The following is a 9528-nucleotide window of genomic DNA, read 5'->3' as shown; positions in this document are numbered from 1 at the left end:
GCCCTTGAACTGTTGGACATCAGCTTCTCTTGATGGAAAGTTGGAACTTCTTCCAGAAATCTGATGTTCAAATTACAGTAGATTGAGTTTGAGTGCAGTGCCTAAAATGCGATGGTAATCCATAAATCACTTTTACTCCACTGTCTGAAGATTGCAGAATGTGCAGAATCATTGTGTATCAATCACCTTATTACTGCAGTGCTGGGAAGATGTTCTTTCACTGAACCTACTTGCACATTTGAAACCTGAACATGTTGGTTGCTGCTGCATACATTCGGATTTTTTTTTCATGCTTTGCTCGTGGGGTTATGGCGAATATTTAGAGGGAAGCCTGGGAGGGGCGTCATTTCAGGGAAAACTTGGGGATGGCAGAATAAGGTAATGAAAATAACAGTTTAAGACACCGTAAATATTTGAAAACTTTATTGTATTTCGAATATGCCATTGCCATAGGTATGGTTGAATGAAAATGGTGACTAAGCGTGGTATGAAGCAATACCAAGATACCCAGCAATACTCACTGAAACGAGGATAGATGTACGTCACTAGTTGTGAAACTGCGCACATAGGACTGAACAACAAGGTCTGGTTGCCAAGTCCGCTAATGCGCAACTCTGGGCACTATTGTCGCTTGTAAAAAATAAAAATAAAAATAAAAAAAGTCACCGGGTGCGCTTTTGGACTTGTTTTCAGAAAGATGGTCGCTTAACTGATGGTTAAACGTAAAATCTTCACATTCATTGTTAGGCTTCTATTGTTCAAGGACGCTAGCTTGCTTATTAGTTGTACTATTAATGTAGGTCAACCCTCCAATCCCGGCCCGCAAACCAACCTACCCGCTTTTGTTTTGACTTGTTGTGACAGGTCCCGTATTTCTCGCGAAACCTGGCACTAACACAACCACTTGATGAACGGAACGGAACGTGTTCGCTGCGTTGTAATTCTTTCCTTTTTTTTTTTTTTAAACGACCATACGACCAGGCTCACTTTGTCAAAAACGACCCATGATTGTTTAATTCCGGAAGAACTGATACCCTTGCAGATCTTACATCAGCGTTTTGATGTTATAATGGCTGTTTTATTATCAGCATACATAATTTTTAAACGCTGACGACCAATAGGGGCAATTGCCAGTCCCTGAAACCACATGCACTAGCCTTGGACAGTTTGAAGCCGGAGACTTTTCCAGAAAATGTCTGGGAACAAACTTGGACGGTCTACATGTTGTTTTGGTGCGACATACACATTTCCGAACATCTTTGGTCTCCTCCACAAGGATTGACGGGGAGGTCTGTCAATGCTGTAACCAAAGCTGAACGTCTGTATATTGCTCCTGTTTGTATAGCAATTGCTCCTGTTTGAGTCAGAATTGGAGTAGCCTAGCCTACTCAAAATTATAGCAGCAGCCATACTCTAGCTACTGTTGACACCGTGAGAAATGTATTCGAAAGGATACATGGGTATGGCTTAGAAATGCAGATGTTAAAAACTTGACGTTGCATTGTGGTAAGATTAGCTAGTCTACATGACGGACAAAATCAATCCTGTCTCGTGAACCAGATGGATTACACCGAGCGTTTTTTTTTCAGGCTTGCAACTGTTAAATATAAATCAGAAATAAACGTAGCTTACTCACTTTAAGTCCCCCTTATGAAGGCTCAAAATGAGCGAATTACAAGTTATATAAACTTGTATACTCCTTAGTAGGCAAGTGCTCTGTCAAGGGTAATTTTGGTTGATTGTCATCCATGGATATTTTCAAATGCTAATTTGTATTTCAGGCTCTTATAGCCTACATGCTTTCCTACATTGTTTGTAGCCGTTTTGATGACTAAATTCTTTCATAGTTTGGCAGATTTTTTCCCTCAGAACACACGTTTAATTCGCTTCCAGAACACGCGCATTTCCAGGACTGGGGCAACAGCTAGATGGTGCTCTATAGCCATCTGATTCCTTCAGTTGAGTTGGTTTAGACGGGAGATGTAGTGCCGGTTGCAATGGCTGGAGGCACTGTGTTGCCTTATTGTTCGTTTGACTAACAAACTCCATGCGAGTCTACCGCTTCTTTCAATGTAATCTTGTATGTTTAACCAGTCCGTCCGACATGGCGACGATGAAGAAGCCTCGTATCGGAACAAGCAAAATCTAATTGAGTCATTTGCGACTGGGATTGCAAGGGGGATTCCTATCCAATAACGCCCTGGAAATTTTACACGTGCGAGATCTGCAAATATTAAGCAAAGGGTGAGAGAACGCATATCAATTTTCTTGTTCTCAGTGCCTTGGGCTACCGCTAGCTAACTTGTCTGGGGGCAGATTAGTGTTAAGACAAGCTATATCAACGGCTACCTGCAATTTCTTTCATTTTGTGACCTTGTCGTGTATTCATCTCTACTTCATGAATGTAGTTCCTTTACTTTGTTGTTTGCATGTGACATTTAGCAACTATTTAAAGCATTTGGTCAGTGTTGAAAGATCGCCGTATTTGCCGGTGCTATTCTCATCAAACGAAGCTGTATAGACCACAAAGACACGCAAGGCACTTGGTGTTCGTTACAGTTACACGGAGCTGTCTGCAGGCAAGTGAACGTGTAGGGCTTCGGGACACAAGACTACTAAAAATATCCTTGTTTATAGAAAATTATTTAGAATGCATCAGGATAGCTTTATTTATGTCCACTCAATGTTAACTTGTATTTTACGCACAAAGGCAGGGTCTTTTTTTATTCGTAATTCCACTCGGGGCTAGCCGTTCTGATGGACAGTGCGCATCGATGATTTAAACAAATTGTATTTCACTGACGAGTTTAGCCGTAATTTAAGCAATTAACTTCTGCAAGCAAGACATTAAAACACTGAATGGGGAATATAAGCAGGCTGGCTAGGGTGATTATTCAGCCAACGCGCGTGTTGCCTTTGAATGAGATGGGAAAGCGATGTTGAGTAATGGCAATTTACGACACTGCTACCTTTCAGTGTAAAGCTAGCGTGCACAGGCATAGCTGTGGCTGTGTCTGTGTGTGTAGTAATTTACCTGCCTTTGGTTTAGCCTATTGATTTATTACTTTAAGGATTAGACTACTCCGCTAACCTACATGCCAAGGAGCCCGGGTTCAGTGATAGTAGCTGTCGTTGGATTGTAGCAGGTTGCGTTTTTTTATTTAGATAGCAGATTGAGGTAGCATTTCTAAAATTGTTTTGCATTCTTTGGGACGTGCCTTTCATACCTCTTAGTCTATTTATTCTTCTACCCCAGGAAGTATTCTGTGATAGACTAATTTAGTGTGACGGCGCAATTAGGCTATGGCAAGGGCTATTGTAGGTTAATTGCAAATGTATTTTTTGATAATGGAACAATACTAGGCTATTATGAATTATGAACGCCTGTGCTCAGGTGAGGCTTGTTATTGATTTTTGTATTCTTAATTTGTATTCTGTGGTTTTCCAGTGGTTGGAGCATGAATAAATAAATAATTTCCTAAGTAGTGGCCTTTTCTTGTTTGTCGACATTCATATCGGTCAGCCCCTCATAATCTGTCATTTTCAGAATTTATGTATCTTCGTCTGTGTGACAGGATAGGGGTAGCTCATAAACCACCGTTGCATTTTCTATGAAAATGTTTTATCGTCTTGGTGTCCATGCAGATGAACTATTAGGCTACTCTCATCATTAAACCCTCGTGCGTCTGGTTACATCGCAAATCTGCCTGGTGTCCATACCCTCACAACGGTCAATCATTTCTTTCCATTGTTACTACAAAGCAGAACCTGGCTTTCCTTGCGTTAAGTCTGGGAAAAATCTGGGCTTATTTTTGTGTAGCGTAATCAAAGAAAATGATGGGCACCGTGCGAAAAAACGAAGCCATATGAAATTTCATAAATTGGAGGCAAATTTACTTTTGAACAATTTCACGCTTGAGCCTACTTGTAAATGCATTGCGGAAGATTGGCTTATCAATTTGCGAGATACCAGGATCACTCAATTACGAGAAGCAACTTAAATGACAAAACGTGCTCTTTGAAAGTATAGTTCAGTTCAGTCAGTACCCAGAAAAAAATGGCATAGAGAGGGTTAAGGCGTGTGGGTGGCAATGGCCAACTTGCAGAAAAGATCTCTGCCATTATTTATGAGGTCCCAGGGATTAATAAACGTGCGTTCCCACAACGACTATGCAACTGAAGGAGGCGTTGCTATTGGAACTGAAGAAGCTGTGTTTGTCTCTGTGTGGGGTAGCAACATTTTGAGATGTGGCATGGCCTGGTCCAAGTGTCAGTGTGTGGCCTTTGCCTCTTTTATATGTATGCATGAACTACATTCGTTTCCACTGAAGTTACCCCTCACACCTGTCCTGGAATGGTTTCAATTCAGAGATCTAATTGCTTTTTGCAGAATTCAATGTCATTGACCTAATTTTAACTTGATCGCATGTTTGTCACTGTGCACAGCCATGACAGCAAAATTATTTGAAATTCATGAACACGTCACCCGGGTACAGTTGAGGTGTTGTCGGTTGTTTGCCTGTTGCAGTTGCTCCCACTGGAAGTATGACTTGCACTCTCTGCACATTCTTGTAGAAATAGTGTTTGCATAATTGGTTCTGTTGTGTGTCCAACAAATACTCAGAGCATTCATTTTCAGAATGGTTTGTGTTGACTACTACTGTTGTGACGCTTAATTGGTGCCTAAAACTTTACATGCACTTTTGTAAGTTGCTCTGAATATAAATGTGTAGGCCTACTATTACATGAATGTACTGTAATGCGTCAAGAGTTGTTATAATGATGGCAGTGAATGTGAACCTGCTCATTTTCTTTGTGCTTTTGACATCACTTGCTTCCTTGCTAATGGACAGACCTTTATATTTTAATGCTGCTTGACCAGTCAGAGCACACTTAAACCTCTTTCAGGCAAAACAAACTTAAAGCAATTGCTATCACATGTATTCACCAGTTTGTCATACTGGCTAGTGTGGGTACAGTATATCACAGGAGGCCAAAATACCCCTTCTGCACAAATTCAGCTGGCCTTAATGAAACCCAGTTGTGTGCTTTGTACATTTGAGTGTGAGGAACCTGTGTTCTAGCTCAAGACCCCTGGTCTTTCTGCTCTGCTACGCAAGCTTGTTCAAAGGCAGGTTAATGCCTCCCTTCTAGTCCCCCTCACCGCTTTATTCAGCTCTATGTAGAGCTGACCTACCCTTTTCTGACTGTCCTGTATTTCTGTGTTAGGGCTCCCAGAAGCAGCTCTAGGCTGTGTTTAAACCTCAGCACAGGCAGGGCAAGCTGTTCCAAGCTTTCTTCCGGTCTGTTCACTCGGTTTAAGATAGTGGGAAAGGCGGCAGTGGGTTGTCTGATTGTCTGAGTTTTGGGGGCGGCGAAAGGGTAAGTGTTGTCAGAATGAAGGGCTGCAGGAATAGCAGGCTGGTCGGTTTTTGTCCAAGATTTCACTTGAAGTGCTGTATGGTTAGGGAGCCAGGGGACTGGGTGTTGTCAGTGCCTGTGTTATGGTAAAAGAAATGGGGCAGGGCAGATGCAGATCTGGGATGCAAACTTTTACAAGGAGTCAATATGAATAAATTGGCTTGGCTTTGTCCTGGAAGCTTGATCTGTATAGCTTTAAAATGGGAGTCGACCGCTCCAAATTTGAGTGGAAATTGAGGTTTGTGTTTTTTTTTTGGAGCATCAACTTTCACATTAAAGCAGGGAAAACCCTAAAAACATGTATTCTTACACAATTTTCTGTCTAGTTGTGAGTATGAACTAGGATTTTCATAATACTGCTCAGAAAAAAAATGTGTTGCATATTCAGTCAAGTATTTCGTAAGGTGGAACCTATCAAAATGAAATTGTGTACTTCAAAAGGTATAATAGGCCTACTTATCTGAAAAAGTTGTCACTACTATGTCTTGGCATCTATTGATCATTTCAGAGAGAATGTTCACAATAAAACATACTTTGATGGCTTCCTACATCAGCGCCACTTGGTGTATGGTATCCAGACTATTGATAATAGTTAATATCCTAGTTAAGAACAGTCACAGACAAAATTAAGTCAAATAGATCATTTATTAAAAAATGACACAATGCCAAAGTTTGGTCTAGCCAGAAAAGGACCAAATAGTGTTAGATGTTCAACCAAGTAGGTGGTAAGGTCATCTTCCCCTTTCTGATGTTTGGTCTGAACCTGTCCGTCATATCTGCATATTTTTATTAATTGAGTTTCTGCCACATGATTGGCTGATTAAATATTTGAATTTCAGTGGTGGAATGAAAAACTCTAACAGTTTCTCTAACAGAATACTATCTAGCTCTGTATGCTAGTGTCCTTATTGCCCATTACTTCATAGCCTTCTTCTTGCCTTTGTCATGGGAAACCTGTTGTGGATCATTGATTTAAGTGGTTATGACTGATTAAAGAATACTCCTTGCAAGTTGCTTAACCTTTGGAGAAGTGTAATGTCTGCAAGCTGTTCTGATCCTGTTTCTGCATGTCGGTTTTAAGCAGTTATTAAAAGCACATGGAAATGAAGTGTTGGATCCTATCCAGGTATGGGCTATATCTTTGCAGAATTTTGGTATGACATTGTCAGAAGAAGATGAGATGGTGTCAGTTTTCTGTCTTGACTGACATTTCTAAAGCAACAGAATGTCACTTCCCATTAGAAAAGGATCTATAAAAGTGTCACAAACAAAGAAATATGTTTGTGTGTGGCCTGGATTTTGAAGTAAACCATCTTAATTTGGTCTCTGATTTTTGAAGTCAGAAATTGACTTTAGGGACTATTTATTGCATTGTTTTTATTTGGATTTGGAGCAGTGACTAAATGACCTGGTCCCAACAAATAATGGAGCAGTAGTCGTTCAGTTTACGCTGCTGGTCTCAGTGAGAAAATAAATCCTGTGATCATGCACAGATGTGGGTGATTAAATAAATTGGCTTGAACCACATTCATTATTTGTATGTTTTCATTTATCCTTTATTTATCTTACAAGAGGCCTTTTTCATGAGATTGACCTGTTTGGAAAGGCATATGGCCAGGACCCTTATGACGTTGAATACTTGTTTTGTGTCATGTGCAGAGGTAACTGATGGTTTGATGGTTTACACATTAAACGGGATGGCAGGCCTGATGTAGAGGCAAAAGTGTAACTTGTGACTGATAAGATCTATTCATTTGTAAACCTTCAGTTGAGTATATAAGGTGGGCCTGGCCCTGTAGGCATCTCATATCACGCACACAATGGAAGAGGTTATGTTATTCTAATCGTGTGTGTGTGTGTGTGTGTGAGGTATATTTAATCAGTTTGTTATGATGTCTTTCACATTGTCAAAAATTTCAGTGGAACGGGATGAGATGATTTGAAATTAAATCACCATAGTGGCTGGAAAACCTGGCTTTGCAAAAGAGGATATAAATGATGGAACGATATAGGCTAGAACACATGCAAACATAACACACTGACGATGGGAAAATGATAATCCAGAAAATATGAATTGTTGGATGATCATCATCAGCAATATGCATAAATGACAATACTAGGTTCCTGCTGATGGAAAATGGATCCAATCATAATGTGTAACTGACCATGATAAAATCTAAACAAAATGGTGGCAAAATCATGCAGGAACAATTTTAGGAGTATGTGATGGTTTTATGTAAGTCTTATTACTAAGATTCAATTGGAGGTAAGGGTAATGTTTTGAGTGAGGGACTACATATTTTGGCAGTGATGATATAAAAATGCTCATTTCACAGAAGAGGACTGTGGTAAGCAGATTTGTTCAGTGTGTCCATCCCCCTCTGTTCTGCAGGTCATCTGTGCTACAGGGCTAGTTCTTTTTGTTTGTCTTGGTCTTGGTCTTGGTCTTGCCTCCCAACTGTTTCATCTTCTTTGTGTTCGATCAGGCTGCTTCAGCCAGTGTGGTGGCAGGCAGAACCCTCGTTGTACTTCCTTTGGAATGGTGCAAAGGTCTCCAGCAAATAGTTTTTGCTTTAACTTTAATAAAACTTCAAGTTCAAGGAGTGGTCAAGGTCATCTAAAATCGTTGAGTAGGAAATGTACTGTAGATCATATATTAAGGTTTGGAAATGGAATGTTAACGGGATTCAGATGTCTTCGGTGAAAAACTGCCAAAACCGTCATTTACCGTGTATTCATTTCTACATGAGGGTAGAATTGATCGAATCCATCCTAGGGCCAAACCGATGTTTCACCGAAGTTATGGCAACAATTTTGGCTGGTCAATGGACATAAACTTGTGCCGACCCTTATATTTATTGAATATAATTTGAACCTTCCCCTTTGATATCACCACCAATGGCCTTCCATCACTGTTCCCTGTGCCTGAGATGCAGTGGTGACTTTAATCCAACAGGCCTTTGTTTCTTCTGTAAAGCTGGACTCGCACTTGAATGCTTCTCTGTAGCAGTTGGGGTTGTGCTTTGAATGACATCACAGCTATGGAATGTGTAGTAAACAATGTAGACTTCTGCAAGCCTGTGCACACGCCAGAGGAACAGTGGTGGTGCTCTCTCTCAACCCACAGTGAACGCTTCTGTTGCATTTCTCAAAGGCCAACAAGTGCATGCTGCCTGGGAGTAGCACAGTAGATCTTAGCCTTCTTATTTTGTCTTTGATAGTTTGGCTGTGCCAGGACGTTTGAATTGGACCCAGAGGCCGAGTCTTGATGAAGGAGGAAATTGCAGCATCTAAACTGAAAGCAGGTGTTTCAGGAGCTTTGCTTTCATAGCATTAACGTTTTATGCTCCCTAGTTTCCAAACTATTTGTGCAGTTCACTCCAGAAAAGTGAATGTTTGAGCACGCTGACAGATTTCTCGTAGTTTCTTGAGAAGAGAGCTTGTCAGATTTTATTGATCGGTGGCTACTGCTCCAGCCTCTTCATTGTTAAATGTTGTGTAGCTGGCTGCATATCTTCTTTATACGGCTGTATTGATGAGAAGAGATGCTAATGCTTAGCCTTTGAAAAATTCGTTGAGCATATTTGGCACATTTTGGGCATTCTCAGGTAAAACTTTCAGAGCGTGAGATGTCAAAATGTGACCGAATGTGAGTTTAAAAAATATATAATAACTAATAATAATAATTTACTATTCAAATGGCCACTTTTACTGTATAAAGCAGTCTGAGCCGCAATGGTGAATCATGTTTTTTAGAAAATCATTAAAAAGAAAGGATAAAAAAAATCATTATTGAACATAAAACAGATTAGGTCTCTGGGGATGGGAAGGAGTATTCTATGAAATTGTAGATGTAAGAAGATGGGCAGAATGAATAGACAATGTATTTATTCATTTAAATCTTAGGGTGCAAGGTAGCTATTCCTGTTAAGGCACTGTTCCAGTGTGTGGGTCCTGCCGTGTGGCTGCAAGCCCTGCTTGGGTGAAACATGGTATCACCTGTGACGGGAAGCCGTTGGAATGTTCCTCTCATAGTGCAACACCAGTCGCCTACAGTTGTAGACGTCAACTGTCTCCTGGCTCTTCTGAGCTGGAGCTGGTGGAATG

General features: G+C 40.6%; 1 protein-coding gene across 2 annotated transcripts in view; it reads left to right on the top strand.

Annotated features, from left to right (window-relative positions):
• The first annotated feature begins 1017 nt into the window (after positions 1-1017).
• LOC133123903 (FERM, ARHGEF and pleckstrin domain-containing protein 1-like) overlaps positions 1018-9528 on the top strand; it is an 84177-nt gene continuing 75666 nt past the window's right edge. Inside the window, exon 1 of one of the 2 annotated variants that reach the window (XM_061234612.1) lies at positions 1018-1289. The gene's annotated coding sequence lies outside the window, so the exon portion shown is untranslated. The other variant, XM_061234611.1, reaches the window with a different exon arrangement.

The sequence above is a fragment of the Conger conger genome, chromosome 3, assembly GCF_963514075.1.
Source record: "Conger conger chromosome 3, fConCon1.1, whole genome shotgun sequence".
Classification (NCBI taxonomy): Eukaryota; Metazoa; Chordata; class Actinopteri; order Anguilliformes; family Congridae; genus Conger; species Conger conger.
The sequence above is the reverse complement of the archived record's forward strand: the minus strand, read 5'-3'. Positions and strand labels throughout refer to the sequence as shown.